Raw genomic sequence first — 7,762 nt, 5'->3', positions numbered from 1 at the left:
ACCTCCCGGTCCCAGCCCTGGCTCCATGCCCAAGCAGGCTGCAGAGGAGGGAGCATCCCCCAGCCCTGGCTCCATGCCCAGGCAAACGGAGCAGCTAGACCCCTCCCCCTCCTCCACAGCATGTGAGCCTGAGGAAAGTTTACTTCCAACAACAGCTGATTGGAGTGACCCTCGCATCAGAAGATTGGATAGGCGGAGGCAACAGAAGGAAGGGAGGGGCAGGCCTTAATGAGTGCTGAGTCATGGAGCCACACCCCATGGCCTATATAAAGGATCTGCTTTCTGGCAGTCTCTGAGTCAGGCAAAGTCGAACTTATCTTGCTGAAGTCACTTACTGGTCTCCTGCCTGCTCTGAGGACTTTGCTAGGACTTTGGGCAGAGCTGCAGAGGCAAGCCTGATTCGGATTTCCCTGACCCGGCCGTCAGCGGAGGAGTGGGACACGACAGGTAATTTGTTAACAATGCTTCTTGCATTTATCAATTTGCATTTGAGATCTGTAGTAATTGGTGTTATAGAGGTAAGGGGCGTGCATATCTAGTTTTGGATGTTTGTAGGTTGGGGGTTGTACACAATAGGTGGTTGAATAGATGGTTGGATGGGTGGTTGGATGTTTTGTATTGAGATGTTTGGTTGAATGGTTGGTTGGATGGTAGTTTGGCTGGTTGGATGAATGGCTGTTTGGATGGCTGTCTGTCTGTCAGTCAACTTCTTCCCTTTCTCCCTCTCTTCTTCCTTCCTTGGCATCAGATAGACTTCAACTACCAATGACTTCAACTCCTTAAGAGCTAATGACTTCACTGGCAGTTGTCAGGCTACCTTTCTGCTTTCTTAGAGAGCTCTCATAGCCCTGGCTTGGTGCCATTAGCCCTGGTAGCTCTACCCTCCCCCTCTGCCCGAGTCCCTGACCCTTGGCAGCTCTCCAAGCTATAAAGGACAACTGGAGGTAAGGCTCATAAGCACAGGTGGAATTCCCCTAGAGAGGGGGCATATCTGAATTCTACTGTACAGGCATTCTCCTGAATACTTTTTAATTTTTTTTAAAGTGAACAATTGCACTCAAGATGAAAGAAAGCAAGATGCTATCTAGGCAAACAGTGTGAACTTTTTAAGACTGCACTTTATCCTAGCGTGTTGTGCAGCGTGTTGTGCAGACCAAACCAGTCAGTCTGTGTGGTTTACTTTATGTGAGCCCAGAAAATTGGAATCATTTCATATATCCAGAGTTCAGCTAACTGTGAAGAGATACACCATACAAACAGTCAAAATATAAATACCAGGTTTATGACACCGGTAGAAGTGGATTTTAACACTTTGCTTCTTGCTATGGCTCTGATCTATATTAAGATTACCCTCACTTTCTATTTACACTTAAGAAACATTTGCTTTTATACTTAGCTAAAAGGAGAAGGATACTGAATTTAAAATGACTACCTACTCATGATTTTGATTATTGTTTTCTCATTTGTGTTCTTTTAATTTGTTTTAGCCTATTTGCCATGAAAGTGAAGCTAATCACTATGGTCTATTAACCATAATTTATAGCTTAGTGTCTTATTTGAATTGATCCATAGTGGCTTAATCAACAATATTAGGTTAATGATGAAATTGAACTACTGTACATCTTGCTAAACTCTTCAATTATTAGCCTATGGGTTTGTTTTAACCAAGGCTTGCTGAAAAAGCTGTAGTGGTTGGGTTCCTATAAAGCTAAACTCTAAATCATTGTTTAAAAGACGTAACAACTAGGTTTATACAAAAAACAAGCAGGCCACAGTGCTTAGTGTGCTGTGTGAATGTAGCACAGGTAGTCCTTGGTTAATGACCATTTGTTCAGTGACCATTTGAAGTTACAATAGAGCTGAACAAGGAGATTGAGTTGGCTGGTCTGTGAAGTTGTCATTGCAGTGTCCCCACAGTCATGTGTTTGCAATTTGGGGGCTTGACAACCAGCTAGCATTTAGACAATCACAGCGTCCACAGTCATGTGATTACCATTTATAACCTTCAGTACCAGCTTCTGACAAGCAAAGCTAATGGGGAAGCCAGATTCGCAAATGTGATCACATGACTGTGGGACACAGCAATGTGTGGGATTTATTTAACGACCACAACTATGGATTCTTGTAACATCACACTTCACAATGGCCTTGCTTCGCAATAGAGTTCCCGGTCTCAATATCATTAACTAAGCACTCCCTGTACTAAGCACTCAAACAATTCTTTTTAAACCAGTATAGTCAATCCAGTCTTTATCAGCTTGCCAACAGGTAGTTGAAAAGGTAGTTTTGCTGTTATCAATATATATTATGCTGTATGTACAGAATTTCTGAGATGCCAGGGCAGTACTGTTAGTCTTTGAGTTACACTGGCAATTGGGGCCAGAATTTTTGTCGCCAGTGTGGCCATATAGTGCAATGCCACATAAGTGCATTGCTTAGCGATGGCAACTCCAGCACCCCCTGTTGCCATTGTTAACTGAATCCCACCAATCATTAGCCAAAGACCCACCCTGATCCAAGTGATTTCTGGCTTGCTCCCTCCTAGTCCTGAGCCTTGGTTCTTCCAAGATAAGGGTGTTAAGTTCTGGAAGTAACGAGGCTGGAGACCAGGGTAGTGACAACAGCTCTTTAATATAGGGTGAACCCAGCAACCTGGCTGGGGAAAAACCTCTCCTTATATACTGTTTAACCGGCGGCTTCAACCAATCAGCAACGTGCTTGTTTCCCGCCAAAACATTTAAAGATACATAACACTCCTCCCCTCCCAGAAAACACTTTACCTATATTTACATATTATTTACATGTTATTTTTCGACGTAGTCACGCAAATAACCTGGGCGTCTCCTGATTCTTTCGGACCTGCGCGGTTCAGTCCTTGGGAGTGGGTTGAGCTGGTCGGAGGGGCTGTTTGCTCCTCCCAGCTCTTTTGCTAGGCCATCCGGCCCTGGATTACTTGCAGACTCTTTTCTAGGCCATCCGGCCTTGGATTACTGCAGAGTCGTCCCTGCTGTTTCCCAGGGGAACCTGATGGCGTCGCTGGACCTCCTGGGACTCAGCTAAGTCTTGCGCCTCTCCCGGGTTACGGTCAGCTGTGGGTTCAAATAATGTGTGGTCATGGTCTGTTTCATTTAGCTCGGATTGTTCGGCTATTCGTTTTCTTATTTGATCTATGTGGCGCCTCCATACTCGGTTGTCTTGTAACTCAACTAAGTATGACTTTGGACCGGTTGCTTTTATGATTTGCCCTGCCAGCCAACTTGGGCCGTCCCCATAGTTGCGGGCCCACACTCGGTCGCCTATGCCCATTTCTCTAGTTTTTTCCAGTTCCCCCTTGTAACCCTCTGGTGTGTAGTGGGGATTTAAACGGTCGAGTGGGCACCGGAGCTTCCGTCCCATCAATAATTCTGCTGGGCTTCTGCCTGTTGCAGTGCTGGGGGTTCTATGCTGAATGGCCAGAAAGAAATCTATCTTTGTTTGCCAGTCGCCTGGCTTGAGTCTGGACAATGCCTCTTTAGCGCTCCGGACGGAACGCTCTGCAAGGCCATTCGACGCAGGGTGGAAGGGCGCAGAGAGGGCATGTCGGATGCCCTCATCTGCCAAGTATTCCTCAAACTGGGTTGCCGTGAATTGCGGGCCGTTATCGGATACTAGCGTGTCGGGCAGCCCGTGGGTTGCAAACAGGTGCCGTAGGGCTGCGATTACCGCCTCGGCTGTCATGGATCTCATGAGAATGATTTCCAGCCATTTAGAGAAGGCGTCGACTACCACTAGGAAGGTTTGGCCGTGGAAGGGGCCAGCAAAATCAATGTGGATTCTCGACCAGGGCCCTTGGGGTTTTTCCCATTCCCTGACTGGGGCCGTTGGAGGTAGAGGTCTGGACTCTTGGCAAGCCTGGCATTTCCCTACCCTTTCAGCAATTTCTGAGTCCATTAAGGGCCACCACACATAGCTTCTCGCTAGCCCCTTCATCCTTACGATCCCTGGGTGACCCTCGTGGAGAAGGTCCAATACCTTTTCCCTCAATTTCTCCGGGATCACCACTCGATCTCCCCATAGCAGGCACCCCCCTTGAGCCGACAGTTCCCCACGTTTTTTTACAAATTCCTTAAAACGCTCGCCCGGCGCAGCGGGCCACCCTCTTTGTACCCAACCGAGTACAGTCCTCAAAATAATGTCCCGGTATGATGCCGAGCCACCTCCTTAGATGTGATTGGGCCAGAGTCCAAAGAGTCAATTAGCAGGATGGGCGTCCCCGGAGTGGGGTCTTCGATCGCCCCTGGTAGTGGGCATCTGCTTAAAGCGTCCGCATGCCCCACTTCTTTTCCGGGTCGATGCTGCAGCTTGTAGGAATAAGCGGCTAAGAAGATAGTCCATCGGGTCAATCGTGGCGAAAGTGCCACAGGCGTTGGGCGCTCGCCAGCCAGTATCCCTAACAGCGGTCTATGGTCAGTAACAATTTCAAAGTCTCTACCAAAAACGTATTCATGAAACTTTTTTACCCCTGACACAATTGCTAGCGCTTCCTTATCCAACTGGCTATAGTTCCTCTCTGTCGAGGACATCGTTCTGGAGTAGAAGGCTATTGGGGCTTCTGTGCCGTTTGGAAGTCTGTGGCTGAGCACAGCCCCCACCCCGTAAGGGGAGGCATCGCAAACCAGTAATAATGGCAATGAGCTATGATACTGGATCAGTAGGCTATCGCTCGAGAGTAGGTTTTTTACTGCTTCGAAAGCCCTAGCTTCCGACTTTCCCCAAGACCAAACAGTATTCTTTCCCAGAAGCTTATGCAGCGGCTCAGCAACGGTCGCCTTGTTTTTTAAAAAGACCGCGTAAAAATTCACTAGCCCAGGAATGCCTGTAGCTCTGTTTTGTTTTTGGGCGCTGGAGCCTTTCTTATTGCCTTGACCTTGCTCTCAGTGGGGTGAATTCCTTTCTTGTCTATTCTGTAGCCCAAGAACTCGACGGATTCTACCCCTATCTGGCATTTGTTCACTTTAACCTTTAGTCCGGCTGACCGGAAAATGCCCAGAACTTTTCTCAAGCGCTCCCCCAATTCCTCTAAATTTTCGGCTGATATCAATACATCATCGAAGTAGGGGACTACCCCTGGGAGCCCTTGCAGAAGTCGTTCCATTAAATTTTGGAACAGCCCCGGTGCCACACTCACCCCAAATTGTAATCGGGTACACTTGAAAGCACCTCTGTGAGTTACAATCGTTTGGGCTTCGGCTGTGTTGGCGTCTACGGGCAGTTGTTGATAGGCTTGAGCCAAGTCTAACTTTGCAAAGACTTGCCCTTGCCCCAACGAGTGCAGCAAGTGTTGCACCACGGGAACCGGGTAAGCGCTTTTCTGTAAGGCTTTGTTTAACGTCGCCTTGTAGTCAGCGCAGATTCTAACTGACCCATCTGGTTTTACTGGGGTGACGATTGGTGTCTCCCACTTTGCGTGATCGACTGGCACCAGAATCCCCTGATTTATGAGCTTATCTATCTCCTTGTCAATCTTAGGTTTAAGGGCAAAAGGGACTCTCCTTGCCTTTAACCTAATGGGGGCTACCTGGGGGTCTAAGTTGAAGGAAATAGGGGTCCCCTTGTACTTGCCCAGGCAGTCCTTGAAGACATCTTCGAACTCGTTCATGAGTATGTCTTTTAGGTTACAGTCACTTCTGTAGATGCCAGTCACTCCCATGCCCAATGCACGGAACCAGTCTAGTCCCAACAAACTAGGCAGGGTCCCTTCGACGATCGTGATGGGCAGGGTCTTCTTGTGTGGTCCGTACTCGACTCGGACAGAGGTGGTCCCTCGAACAGGGATGCGATTCCCTTGGTAGTCGTGGACTCGTAGCCGTTGTGTTTGCAGGTGGCGCTTTGCGACTGATGGCAACGCTTTCGCCAAAGTGTCCCAGGACATGATGGTGATCGCTGACCCGGTGTCCACTTCTAGTCGGCACGGCACTCCTTCTATTTTGGGCTTGGTGAAGATCTTCTTCTCCACCCGGGTTGTGGCGCGGCCTATGATCACCGTCGTTTGATTCGAGTTCGCGCCTTTTTTGTTTGAGCCAATCACGGGTCGCCTTGCCGATCCCGCGCTCTGATTGGCCGATTTGAATTTTCGGCGGGAAGGTTGGGGAGCTCGACAGACTTGAGCTAGGTGCCCCTTCTTCTCGCACCGCCGACATGTAGCGTCCTTGAACTTGCAGTGTTGACGCTGGTGTTGACCTCCGCAACTTCCGCATTCGTCCCGGTCTTCTTTGCCGCGTTTCTCGGTTCGACAAACCCCTTCCTCATCCTCACCGTCGGATTCGGTCTGGACCTCTTCTTGGTGTACCGGGGTTGATTTTGTGCTCGCCTTCGGTGTGAGTGGCTGTTGCAGGGTCTCCGCCGCTTGGGTGGACATTTCATGCGCTCTGGCTTCGTCCAGGGCGTTTGCCAGCGTTAGATTGCTTTTCGATAGCAGCCGCCTCCGCAAACGCATGTCTCTGACCCCACGGATGAGTTGCTCCAGCAGCGCCTCGTCCAGGTCTCGGTACCCACAGTCTTTGGAGGCTTTCCGCAGGGCGGCCATGTAGTCGCCGATGGATTCTCCCTCTAGCTGTCGGCGCTCTCCAAATTCAAAACGCCGCACGTATTTGGACGGCGTTGGCGCGAAATGGTTTTTTAGCAGGGTTTGCAGAGTTTGCCACGATACCGATTGTACCGGCGTTGGCTCTGCCAGGGCTTCCGCGATGTCGATGACCTCGGGACCGCAGTGGCTCAAGAAGTATGCCCTTTTGCGGTTGTCTGGAACTCCTTGCAGTTCGTTTGCTTCTAGGAAGCTTTCGAAACGGGTCATGTACGTTCCCCATTTCTCTCTGGCTGGGTCAAACGGTGCGGGCGGAGTGTAACTGGCCATCTCCGCGTTTCTGCCCTGGGTTTGCTGGGTTCGGTTCTTCCGTGCTTCAGCTCGGTTCTGGTGCTCCTTAGCCTCGAGATCCCACCTTCGTCGCCAGTGTTAAGTTCGGGAAGTAACGAGGCTGGAGACCAGGGTAGTGACAACAGCTCTTTAATATAGGGTGAACCCAGCAACCTGGCTGGGGAAAAACCTCTCCTTATATACTGTTTAACTGGCGGCTTCAACCAATCAGCAACGTGCTTGTTTCCCGCCAAAACATTTAAAGATACATAACAAAGGGAATGTTTCCCCTTCAGTTCTCCCCAACAGTATTTTCATCTCCATCTCTGCCATTTTGGCCATCCAGCATCTTGTCTTGCAAGACAGTAAGCAGCCCCCAGAACTGTACGGGGCATCTGGAGCTATTTGCTGCATTGTGGCTCAAGAACTTCATGTGAGCTACAGGTCTGGAGTTGCAGGAAACCTCTCACCTGCAGCCCTATGCAAAGATTCAGCTGCCCAGCCCAGTCCCAGACCTGTGGTGTACCAAAGCTGCAGCCACTGCAGGAAGTCAATTAATAAGTGGAACGACTTGCCTGCAGAAGTTGTGAATGCTTCAACACTGGAAATTTTTAAGAAAATGTTGGATAACCATCTGACTGAGATGGTGTAGGGTTTCCTGCCTGGGCAGGGGGTTGGACTAGAAGGCCTCCAAGGTCCCTTCCAACTCTGTTGTTATATTATATTATATTATACCCCAACCCAGCCTACCACCATGGAGTGAAATCACAATTGCCCCAGGAAACCCCAGCTGCCCTAGCCCAGTATCAAAGACATCACCTCACACACCCTTGGGAAGGAGGTTTTGCATGGCTCCTTTTTGCAGTTGCT

At 49.3% G+C, this 7,762-nt stretch overlaps 1 pseudogene; it reads right to left on the bottom strand.

The window, feature by feature from the left end:
* Positions 1 to 1,229: 1,229 nt before the first annotated feature.
* LOC131190989 (uncharacterized protein K02A2.6-like) lies at positions 1,230 to 7,116 on the bottom strand (annotated as a pseudogene).
* Between the last annotated feature and the right edge of the window lie 646 nt (positions 7,117 to 7,762).

This window comes from Ahaetulla prasina, chromosome 1 (genome assembly GCF_028640845.1).
Source record: "Ahaetulla prasina isolate Xishuangbanna chromosome 1, ASM2864084v1, whole genome shotgun sequence".
NCBI lineage: Eukaryota > Metazoa > Chordata > Lepidosauria > Squamata > Colubridae > Ahaetulla > Ahaetulla prasina.
Note: the sequence above shows the minus strand (reverse complement) of the source record. Positions and strands in the feature narration are given on the sequence as shown.